Source organism: Pseudochaenichthys georgianus, chromosome 23, assembly GCF_902827115.2.
Source record: "Pseudochaenichthys georgianus chromosome 23, fPseGeo1.2, whole genome shotgun sequence".
In the NCBI taxonomy this organism is placed as follows: Eukaryota; Metazoa; Chordata; class Actinopteri; order Perciformes; family Channichthyidae; genus Pseudochaenichthys; species Pseudochaenichthys georgianus.
This window is the reverse complement of record NC_047525.1, coordinates 20674597-20687457: the sequence shown is the minus strand read 5'-3', so window position 1 is coordinate 20687457 and position 12861 is coordinate 20674597. Positions and strand designations below refer to the sequence as shown.

The 12861-nt window shown below is 39.6% G+C and overlaps 2 long non-coding RNA genes across 2 annotated transcripts; one reads left to right on the top strand and one right to left on the bottom strand.

The window, feature by feature from the left end:
* The first annotated feature begins 761 nt into the window (after window positions 1-761).
* LOC139432945 (uncharacterized) lies at window positions 762-1710 on the top strand. The gene is made up of 2 exons (XR_011642515.1): window positions 762-877; window positions 1393-1710. It is a non-coding gene; the product is annotated as an uncharacterized lncRNA (long non-coding RNA).
* A 258-nt stretch (window positions 1711-1968) lies between these two features.
* LOC139432990 (uncharacterized) lies at window positions 1969-3620 on the bottom strand. The gene is made up of 3 exons (XR_011642562.1): window positions 3407-3620; window positions 2624-2703; window positions 1969-2056 (listed from the first exon to the last, which is right to left on the bottom strand). It is a non-coding gene; the product is annotated as an uncharacterized lncRNA (long non-coding RNA).
* Window positions 3621-12861: the final 9241 nt, after the last annotated feature.

The window sequence follows — 12861 nt, the reverse complement described above, 5'->3', positions numbered from 1 at the left end:
AGACTGCATCCCAAACCATTCGTTCACACATCCACAACCGGGGTTTAGGAATCTGCTGGATAAATGTTTTTACAGTGAGAGAAGGGGAGAATTAAGCAACTGAACCTGAGTCACTTATGTTTCTCCTTCCCCGGTCCAAAAAACATAGATGCCAGAAAATCTGGAATTTTACAAAGTTTTTCGCATCAAGACACGGAGCAACCTGGTTTCCTGTTCTCCGATGTGCAGGTTTTAACAAGACATTCCCATTTCCTACAGGCAATTCATTTCATTTTTTAAAGCGTCACCACAATTGTGCATTAACATTCACTAAATGTTATATTTAATTGTGAGCATGACAACAAAGCTCTGTCATCAAGTCATTTGAATCCAAACCCCAATTTCCCCTAGAGCTACATGAAGACTAACCACACCCAAACTCAAATTATGTCATCCTACTGATGAGGCAACGTTTTTTGTTTAATTTAGACGACTTTGAGATAATGATTAGGCCTTGCTTTATTAAAAACTTGGCCGAATAATTTTCATTCAGTCCCTTACTATTCAGAAATTAATTAAGTCAAGTCCAAGGTTGAGATTTATGGTGAAATACCATAGACTGTATATATAAATGGACGTAGGGTCCGTGACGTCACCCATAGGAATCTGCAGAGTTGCCGTGAAGCCCTTAGTAGGCGGAGTCGGCCACTAACGGCTCGACAGTGACGTCAGAGTTCAACTCCCGCCTGTTCCAGCCTGCTCCAAATAAGGGCAAAGAGGCGGAGCCGAGGCGGGACCTGCAGCCACCGAGCTGGAAGTTCCAGAGCTAGCTGAAGCTACCAAGCTAAGCTAACATGCTCCCCATCTGCACACTGCCGTCGCATTTTACGTTTCTAAGGTAAGCGGACATAAAACTATTCAGAAAAACTATAAATAATAATCTAAATTATTGAGTTTTTAGCATAATACTTCAGAATCTTAAAACCCCTTAATGTTTGTATGCAATTGTGCTAAATTCAACACTGGAATCAAGCAAATATTAATATGTTTGCATGACATTAGTTATTTGTATTTTGATATCACTTAATTATACGTTTAAGTCAAGCTAAGGTACATGTGATGGTAGCTAGTTAGTGCTCTTACCTGTGAGGCCTCCTCCAAACAGCATAGTAACCAGACTGTGTATCATTAAAACTAAGTACCAGTTCTAGATCCTTGACTTTAGACAAACAATTCAAAAGACAACATGTATTTAAAGACCAATCTTTATTTGAAGGTGCCTCTTAACCTGAGATATTAGTTATACAGTAATAGTATTGACAATCTAAAAAAACTGAGCAACTCAACAGTCAACTTTATGTTTCTTATTGTCTAAAGCATTTATTATTTTCATTTTCCCCCTCTCATATTCAGTGTGGACGGATTGAGACAGCGTGGTGTCCAGAGAGCAGCAGAGACTTCAGGGAGAAACCTCCATGTGATGGACGTCCTGTCTGTTGGCGTGGAGAGGACTGAGGGTCTTTCCTCAGCGAGGAGGACCAGGGCTGATAGAGGAGCCCATGCTGGGCACAGCTCATACCAACTGCACAGGCCTAGTCTGTCATGTTATTTGACTAAATGTGTTTACTTATAAATGTAATAGGTTTACACCTTCTGTCCATATGTGCTTTTTATTTAAAACATTTGATTAACTTTTGGTTCACATTTCAATAAATTGTATTTGTATTTGCATTCCTTTCGTCCATTATTCTTACTGAAAATGTTAGATTACACATTCACATCTGACTGAAGATTGGCCCCATTTATTTGTGATGTTGCAAACTCTGCGGTACAAGGCACAAGTGACGTGAAGCTCATAAAGTGAGGCAAATACTGCTCCTAACACTAGGATGGGTCAAATGCAGAGAAACAATTTCCCCACGGGGATTAATAAAGTATATCAAATCAAAAAAAAATAAAAATAGAAATAATCAGCTGATGGAGTGTCTCATAACATCAGCTTTTAATGCTCCTCTTGGATGCTCTTCTTGACCCTCAGACAAGGAGAAAATGTCGTGTCTTTCAGGCATGTCCTTTCCTAACAAAAATGACAGGAAACATAAAACATATTATTGCAGAACAAGTGTGTTATTTATGAAAGCGTTGTGTTTGTGTGTTTAGGGGCTGTAGATATAATTATTTTGTAATTGTAATGGTTTTTTGTTTTTTAACAGTGAGCAATCAGATTATGAATGAACAGTATGAAGTTCATCAACATTGAAATATATGTTATTATCAAAATAATATTTAACTGTTACAAAACATAGTGCAACTGTAGAAGCTTGCTCTGTTGTCTCACTGAAAGAATAACTTTTACCACGTTTTTACAGACAATATTGAGAGATAAATAGTAGCAGTTCTCACTGTGTTAAATATCTTTGCCTTCAATACATTAAATTAGAAAGCTGACAAAGTCATATTGCTAAATATCTAAAATGTAACTTTTTGCATGGAATAAACCCTCAACTTAACTGATGTGTAGGTGATCTAGTATTTAGTATTGTTTATTGGAATGTATATCAGTGTATTCAAGTCAATACTTCATTCATTTAAACAAATATCTTTCTTGATTCTTTGTACAGTATGAAAAAAAGAGTCTTTGTACCTGAGCTGAAGTTCACTGCTGTGAGGAGTCCAGTTCTGTCTCTCACTCTCTGGTCCAGCCTGTCTGCATCACCTGGACACCTTAAACAAACAGATATATATATATGTAAAGTACCATGTGTACAAACAATATGACTGATTCTCTTCTGTTGAACATGTTGGATAGTGTATTGTCCGAGTCAGGGTCCTTTTTATTTTACTGTAACTTTGGAAGTTGTGTTACCAATGCTTACTGTTTATTTGATACCCATTTGGTAATGCAATTAATAAAAACAATAAGGTTTGGGTTCGTTCTTCAGATGACTGTGACGTTAACGTGTAAGCTCAATAATGAACTCCAGCTCAATCAACCATATTGTAATATCTAAGTAATCATCTTGAAATATGACATTAATAATTGTAATATACACACCTTATTGTGAGGTTGATTTCACATACACGACATTAGCTTGTCTACATACTTGAGCATAGCCAATTTAAATTAACCTTAGATGCATACAGTTCCTCCTACATAATAAAATATCTCTAAATTACAAGGATGTAACCTTATTTTATCAACCTCAAACAGAAGCCGTTTGTTCAACAGTATTATCCCACTTAACACTTGTCTATTTCGTTTTAACCTTTATATATACAGTCTATGATTTTAACTTGGAGGCTACGATTAGCATCGTTAGCACCGATGTAGCTACCACTAGCTTACATGCTAACCCAAGCCTTACCATTCATTACGTAGCTGATTAAAATCATTAACACATAAATAAAGGACTCGAATTTTACTTACCGCATTCATGCACCGTCTGTTTTAACCGCAGAGCGAGTCACAATAGTCCGATATATAAGCATGAACAGTGGCGTTTCTATATGTACAAAAGTGGTGGGGCACAAAAAACTCAGATGTCTATATATAAGCTTCTGCAGAGGTTCATGGCTGGTGCGGCACTGGCACTGACTCTTCAGGTTTACAAATATAATATTATTTTCAAAAGCTTTTTTTGTCTGATGCTTCAATTACTTTTAAACAGACAGTTCAACAGAAGGATACCCAAACAAATGTAATTGTATCATTTAAATATTGAATTGTTCTCTCTTAGTAAGATCCCATTTTCAATAAAATTGCAGTCTTACCTTGACTTGAAGATTAAGTCCATTTGCCTATCCCTCTGGACAAAAATCTCTATTACTTTTTTGTAAAAGTCCTCCTTATCTTCTTGTAGTTTCAAAAGTGTATCATAAATCTAATCTAATCAATAGATTTTTGATTCGAAAATGATAAAAGTAGGGTAGACATGTGGATATTATCCGGCTGAACAAAACGTACATTTATCTAACAGCTACGTTTCCCACAGATCTTATTTTGAGCTATTTTCTAAAATCCTATGGAGAAATCTCGTTGCTTTTTTGTCGAGGGAAGCCATGCGCAGCTTACTTCCTGGTTTTAGGACGCCTCACTGCAGCTCTCTCTCCTCCTCTTCACACACCACACTTTTCGCGGCACACGTACTTACAGCCAATCAGCTCAGAATTATGTGAGATGACGTATGGTGGGGATGGCAGCACTTTGCCCCTATGGTCATTATTTTTTGCCACACACATTAAATAGGAAAATACTCTGAGCATGCGCAGTGTAGTTTTTGCAGTCACCGTTCACTTAGACAGTCAGAGGGAGGGGCAGGATCAGGTTTTGTCCCACATGGCTCTAAACAGCTCAATAGGCACACACTGTAGACACTAATTAGAAGAACACATACTAAAACAGCAATGTACAGACGAATCAGATGATTAAACATGATCTTAAAATATATTTTATATATTTTTTAATTTATTTTTTGCATTTTGTTGTAATCATTATTTTAATACTTTCTGCTGACACTAGGTGGGGCTGTGCCCCACCTGCCCCTAATGACCAGTCGCCACTGAGCATGAAGAACAAAAAACTACGGCCGGCTACAAGTTGTGTTTCCTGGATGAGCTGAGCAGGCAGAGTCCCTGTAGCTAGCTTCACGGAGCAGCTAGCAGAGAGACAAGAAGCTAACAGCGGCAGGCACTTGACAGAGCCGTCACTCAATGTGACCACGCCCTAATTGATGCACAAACTTTAAGACCTAATATAAATAAAAGGGTCGCGTTAGAAAACAATTCACTCACATATCCATAATCATGAAGGTGGAATCTAACTATATCGATAATAAAATGTATGGAGCCAGGGGTAGAAACATGTTTTTTTCTGCTGTAAAGTTGGGCATTTTAACATGGGGGTCTATGGAAATTGCTCCTTTCTGCAGCCATCGCCTATCGGCCAATATATGAACTGCAGTGTGTGGCACTTCCGTATTGGCTTCCCGGCTCTTCCCCAGAGTTTGCCGCTTGTGAAATACACACCCTTGGATAGCGACATTTGTCTGCTTTGAGCCTCGTGCTGAACTGCCTTGAACTGCTGATAAGCCCCTTATTTGTAAATAGCTTTTTCCTTCCAAGAAACATTCCATAGTGGTGACATCATCACTCAGAGGCCCTGTCACCCGCAGAGCGCACTAACAATGACCGCTCCCTGCTTTGACTTTATTAAAGAAGTGCATCTCATAAACCACATGGGGAAACATGAATGCATGTGCCGGGTGTGAGCTGGGAAAGTGTTACTCGTCTGACCCGCTCCAGACATTGACTAATGGGTAAAAATAGCAAGTGAGCGCCTCTCAATTACTTCTAAACTGTGTCAATGAGAAGCTATGTAGAAAAATGCAACATTACAACAAAGAATACATGTTATAAAAGGAAGGAGAATCTATTTATCTATTTTAAGAAAGAAGAACCGACTGTATTTCGTAACAGTTAAGGAAAGAAATGTGTAATAGTAGGTGTGGGGAAGTAAGTAAGTAAGTAAAGTTTAAAGCGCTTTTCACAGACAAAGTCACAATGTGCTTGACAAAACAATAAAACATCATCATAGGAATCGTACAATGATAATGACCACACAAGCCACGTGTTAAGAAGTCATAAAAGCACCAAAACACAATAAAACACAATAAAACACAACGAAAACAAAATAAAAACATAGTATACAATATAATAAAAGCAAGCACACCGGTTACCCAAACACCTGCCCAAACAGGAATGTCTTTAAATTAGTTTTAAAGGAGTCAACACAACACATCCTCACTCCCAGGTCGGACTATGTTGACGTTATGTCAAGTCCCCTGTGTCGGCTTTTTACAACGCAAGGGGGGGGGGCCTTAAGAGTCCATTTCCAACGCAAGGGGGGGGCCCTTAGCTTCCATTTTCAGCTTTCCGGGATGTCCATATGCTTCTATGGACGCTCATGGAAGCACGGCATTCGTTTGTGTTGACTGCCCTTAAAGGCAATGTGAGCGTCCATTCTCATTGGATAACGGAGAATTGTACACCCGGAAGTAAGTATTCCCCTTACTGTCGATTGATTTTACAGTGATATCTGCACTACTCATCGACTAAAAAACACCAGATTATCCTTGTTAATTACACAACATTGATTGGTTTAAATTGTGTGCAATGCTTTTGTATTTTTCTCCCCTTCGATTCGGAGAAACAAATGTTTTTTCAGAGTAAAGGATAGCAGAAGACACTACACTACCCAGAATCCCCAGCTATCGTTTGGACTACACCATGTGCTCTGTTTGACGTCACGTGATCTTCAAATATCTCCCTGCAAAAAAAAAACATGGCCGAACTTCGTTTTATTCTCGGTGGAAAATGCCTATTTTAAAGTTAGTTTGGCCATTAAAATGCGTTTTGATGTCATTTGATGCGAGAAATATGAGTTGTTATTTCAGATTATGTGTGCAGTGGATGTACATGATCTTTAGTTTGCTAGTTATTACGAAGATTACTTCAGGAAATTGCGTCCATAACGTTTTCATTGTTACCAAGGTGGTTGCTAGGGACGCTGCTATCGATATTATTGCTGTTATGTTGTGTAACTGTTTAATGGTGTTATCTTTATTGTTACCCCCTTCCCCGTCAATGTATAGTGTTGGTCCACAGCGCAAACATATTAGTTTAACAAAATCCGCATCTAACGATAGCCTACGTTATTTCCCTTGTGCAATTCCAGTCTCACATCTCAGAGCACATCGTCATTAACAAATACCGGAAACAGACCGAAAACATTTAAAAATACTTTATTCCGAGTGTGCTTGCTTTTCTCTTTGAAAGTCATCACATAACGGCATTGTAAAACACGGTTCGGCTGCATTAAATATTACATATCTGCCGTAGTTCTGTATTTATAGAGCCCTGATGAGAAGACTTCTAGACAAACATGAGGAACTGAAAACGTGACGTGGATCATAAATATATCAGCCATTAAACAACATCTTACATTTCTTTTCACACAATACGTCTCCTTGCCGTATCAACACTAATTCGGCTGACTTTTATATTTGATCCAATTGGTAGATAGGCTGTATTTACACCATAAAGGTGCACAGCTGATTTAACCTAGTGGTTAAAGCATGTTATTGAATTTCATTATTTTTATTATTAGATATTAATAGGATCCCTATAAAGTATATTCATTACTCGTTATTCTCTACTAATAGTTAATTAAAGACTGTATATAATGACTATTTTGCACATCCCTTTCAAGATTTCAAGATTTTCTAAGGTTTATTGACATATCATATAGGCCTACACAACTATAGTGTAGTTATGCATTGAATGAAAAACTTGGGTCGCAGGTTCCTCAATAGTGCATTACAAGACATCTATCAATATTTGTGCATACCTCCAGCAATGTTAACTATGTTGAAGCACTTATTTTAACTGATATTATACATAATGTATTATACTCTTATAAGACGTATGTAGATATTTCATCTACGGCCTTGTCAGGTATTGAACAATCAATAAATAAAGAACACAGAATTGTTAAATATAAAACACAGAATTTGTGTGATTATACTAAATGATTTACAAATAAACACCACTGCATATTTAACTGTTACACATGCTGATGTAACGCAAATGTTCCAACTTGGGATCAATAAAGTATATCTTATCTTAAGATGATAGATGGCTACTGCCATATTTGCAAAATGTGCCTCTGAACCTTGACAAGTGCATGTTTCAGGCTTATCAATTAATGTAATCTAATGTAATGTTATCAATTAACAACAGGAAGGGTCACAAACATAAGACCAGCTGTTAAATAAAGCTCTTCTGACCTTAGCTGGCGTGTGGGTATATATATGCATACTGCCCATTATGGGCACAAGCAATTTTCACCCATTTATTAATTATATGTTTTAAATGTGAGTGTTTCCTATCCCCTAAACCTCCAGGGATGTACACAGTTTAATACTGGCAACTTCTTATTATGGGAAATACGAAAACGTCTTTTAAAACTACAACTCCCAGTAGAGACGTGCCATAGATAGAGAACATGTTGCGAAACAGAATAGCCAGCATGTGTAGTTCGGGGGACGGGGTGGGGGAGGGGGGGACGCGGTGGACCCGTTCAAATCCAGTTTTGGACAGTCTGCCGTGGTTCCATCCCATTTCAAGTGCTGTTCGAGGCTCAGTAATCCTCGGAGCACACTCTCCAATCACAGAGCTTGAGGACTATCACGGGGTTTGTCAAACAGAGCACATGTGTAGTCCAAACGATAGCTGGGGATTCTGGGTAGTGTAGTGTCTTCTGCCATCCTTTACTCCGAAAAAACATTTGTTTCTCCGAATCGAAGGGGAAAAATACAAAAGCATTGCACACAATTTAAACCAATCAATGTTGGGTAATTACCAAGGATAATCTGGTGTTTTTTAGTCGATGAGTAGTGCAGATATCACTGTAAAATCAATCGACAGTAAGGGGAATACTTACTTCCGGGTGTACAATTCTCCGTTATCCAATGAGAATGGACGCTCACATTGCCTTTAAGGGCAGTCGACACAAACGAATGCCGTGCTTCCATGAGCGTCCATAGAAGCATATGGACATCCCGGAAAGCTGAAAATGGACGCTAAGGGCACCCCCCTTGCGTTGAAAATGGACGCTAAGCCCCCCCCCCCCTTGCGTTGGAAAAAGCCGACACAGGGGACTTGACATAATGTCAACATAGGCCGACCTGGGAGTGAGGATGTGTTGGTCAACAGGGTCAGCAGACCGGGCAGAGCGTTCCATAGCTTAGGCGCCACGGCCTCGAACGCTCGATCACCGCGGGTCTGAAGGTGGGTACGTGGGACAGACAGTACATTTGTCAGTTACCACAGAAAACCTAAATAATCCTAGGAAATTTTGGAAAGCAATCAAATCGATATCCACCGGTGAGATCCGTAATGAGCTACTACCTCCGTGCCTTACCACAGCATCTGGCACTATATCGGACAGGGCTTCTATGCTAAATTGCTTTAATGAGCATTTTGTGTCCTGCGGTTCTATGTTTGATTCTGTGACTAACTCTGCTTCTGTGAACACCCCAATCCGTGACTCTGAACAATGTGGTCTGGAAAACCCTTTCAGTTTTACTCCTTTTACTGTCAATGTTGTTCATGAAGCCTTATCTAAGCTAGATCCTAGGAAACCGGCTGGCCCGGACATCTTAGAACCTTTCTTTTTAAAGATAGCTGCAGATTGTATTGCTCCACCTCTTACTTCTCTTTTTAACCTCTCCCTCAGCACAAATACAATTCCAAAAGTATGGAAGTCTGCTTATGTCTTGCCTTTACTGAAAGGAGGGGAGGCAACTATTTTAAATAACTATAGGCCAATCTCTAAATTGTCAGTTCTGGCTAAGGTGCTCGAATGACTTGTGAGTGAACAGGTAAAGGAGTTTTTATGTACAAATGACATCCTGTCTAAACATCAGTCAGGATTCAGAAAGAAACACAGCACCATCACTGCGACAATGAAAGTGGTGAATGATGTGGCGAGTTTTTTAGATAATAAGCAGAGTTGTGCAGCTCTGTTTATTGACCTTTCCAAAGCGTTTGACACCGTTGATCATCGCATTTTAAAGCAGAGGCTACTCAGTATTGGCATATCCAGCCTTGCAGTGGGGTGGTTTGTGAACTACCTCTCTGAAAGGTCCCAATGTGTTCATTTTGATGGACTGTCTTCTGAGTGGTTAAACATTTCTAATGGTGTACCACAAGGTTCTGTTTTAGGACCACTTTTATTCTCCATATATATTAACAGTTTAGGTGAAAATGTGGATGAAGCTACTTTACATTTTATGCGGATGATACTGTGATGTATTGTGCAGGTCCCTCCATTAAAGAGGCTGTTGTTAAATTACAGGCTGTTTTTAACACTATTCAGACTCAGCTCTCTGAATTAAAGCTTCTTTTAAATGTGGATAAAACCAAGGTAATGCTCTTTTCAAAAGCTAAAAAGACACCAGAGCCTGTTTTTGATATTGTAACTACGCAAGGAACAAAACTTGTTGCCTGTTACAAATACCTTGGTATCTGGCTTGATGATTGTCTTACTTTTAAACTTCAGGTCACTAATCTGCTTAAAAAGCTGAGGGTTAGGCTAGGTTTCTTCTACAGGAACAAGTCCTGTTTCTCATTTGAAGCCAGGAAAAGGCTAGTCTCTATGACCTTTTTACCTGTGCTGGACTATGGTGATTTGATATATATGAATGCGCCTGCCCATTGCCTGGAAAAGTTAGATGCTGCGTATCACAGTGCTCTGAGATTTGTTAATAACTGTAAAGCACTTACTCATCACTGTACCCTGTATGCCAAGGCAGGTCTGCCTTCACTAACTGTACGGAGGCTCAGTCACTGGTACACGTTCATCTATAAAGCCATGTTGGGTAAACTACCTTTTTATATCTGCTCTCTGATCTCTCGACGAATTGAAAGTACGTATTGCCTGAGATCTCATGATGTTGTTTTATTAAATGTACCAAGTGCTAGGACTGTCTTAGGGAAGAAAGCTTTTAGATGTGCAGCTCCACTAAATTGGAACAGTCTGCAAACCTGTTTAAAACTGAGCACTTTGGTTCCCCTGCATCATTTTAAAACTCGGCTGGGTGACTGTTTGATACTCATGGTACCTGTCACTGTAAATAGAGTTTTGTTAACTGTACCCTGTACATTATGTTGTATGTCATCCTTATTGTTGTTCTGTTGTTTTTATGTTACATGTGTAACTAATGTCCTGCAGGTCACCCTTGAAAAAGAGATCTTTTGATCTCAAGGGGCTTTCACCTGGTTAAATAAAGGCTACAAACAAACAAACAAACAAACAAATTGTGCATGTGTGACCTGAGTGGGCGGGCTGATGTATATGGATGAATTAGGTCAGCCATATATGCAGTAGTCTGACGGTGCAATGCTTTGTAGGTGAGAGTGAGGATTTTGAACTGTATCCTATAAGCTACAGGGAGCCAGTGAAGAGATCTGAGTATCGGGGTAATGTGGGACCGTTTATTTGACCGGTGAGAAGTCTTGCAGCTGCATTTTGGACTGCCTGCAGATGACCAAGGGCAGACATGCTGAGAGAGGAGAATAATGCATTATAGTAGTCAATGCGAGATGAAATAAACGCATGTATAATCATTTCTAGGTCGGGTGTTGAAACTACAGATCTCAGTTTACTAATGTTTCGTAGGTGGAAGAAACAAGCTCTCGTCAGTTGCTTAACATGGGTATAAAACGACGCGGATTGGTCAAATATTACCCCTAAATTACGTAGTTTGGAGTTAGCAGCAGAGGATTATGGTCCAATACTTTTCAAAATCATAGGTGCAACCTTTTCTGGTGCAACAACCAGAACCTCCGTCTTATCAGCATTGAGTTATAAGAAGTTATCTGCAGTCCAGTCCTTAATAGCGCTAAGACATTCTAAGAGCCTAGATATCCTAAAAACCTCTAGGTTCGAATGAAATGTGGAGCTGGATATCGTCCGCGTATAAGTGATATGTAATGTTAAATCTGTTTATGATCTGTCCTAAGGGTAGCAAATATAGGGAGAATAACAGAGGCCCCAAGACTGAGCCCTGCGGGACACCATAGGACATTGGAGAGGAGTCTGACACAAAGTCTCCAATCGAGACGGTGAAACTTCTGTCAGCAAGATATGATGCAAACCAGTCTAGAGCTATGCCAGATATGACCACAGTCACGTAACCTCTTGATCAGGATATGGTGGACTACAGTGTCAAACATAGAAAAATAGGTCAAGAAGTACTAACACAGAGCAATCACCCACATCAGAAGCCATCAGGATGTCGTTAGAAACCCTCAGGAGAGCCATGTCAGTGGAGTGCTTTTTCCGAAACCCCGACTGGAACTTATCATAAATATTGTGCCTCTCCAATGCAGCATTGAGTTGGTTGGCCACAACCTTCTCTAGAACTTTTGACAGAAAGGGTAGTTTTGATATAGGCCTGTAGTTCACGGGCAGATCTAAGTTAGTTTTCTTTAATATGGGCTGAATAGTGGCATGCTTAAAATAGGAAGAGACACATCCTGTAGACAAGGAAGTATTAATAATGGCTGATACAGCACTGCCAATGGTTGGTAAAACTTAAAAATAGGGAAGCTTCATTCTCCTAATCAAATCCATCAGGTCTTGTGAGTTAATAGGAAGGAGCCAAGAACAGAATGGGATGGAGAGGGGCTAGAGTTGGGCAATGAAGTCCCAGGATGAATACTGGACCTAATAGATGCTACCTTATCTACAAAGAAGATAAGGAACTTGTTGCAGTCATTTTTCGAAAGACATATTGGTGGTGAAACAATGTTATTAATTGTGTCAAATAGCATCTTGGGATTTTGTTGTTGTTGAAGAAATTAACTAACTTAGCAAAGTAAGCAGTCCGGGCTTCTTTTAATAATGCAGTAAAATAATATCTTTGAGATATAGGCGATGCACTTCCAGCCTATATCTATTCTATTCCAGTGGTTTTCCATAGTCGTTCTGTCCTGGGAGACTTCCGCCTCAGGCAGCAGACAGCTTCTGTTATCCATGGAGAAGTGTTGCAGATAGCTCTCCTATCCTTTAGCGGTGCCACTTTGTCAGCAACGTGGAGCAATGCTGATTAAAAGACTGTATTAAAATGTTTACATCATTCATATTAGTGTTATTATCACAGCAAAAGTGAGCTGTGAACTGATCAGCTAACAGTGCTAGTGGAGCCTCGCAGCGGCGAAACTGTGCCGCACCTACACTAATTGCCCCGCATAAGCGCATAGGTGTGCCACTCAGTTGAGGCTCCCTCCACAAGATGAGGCCCCACACAGTCTGCGTTA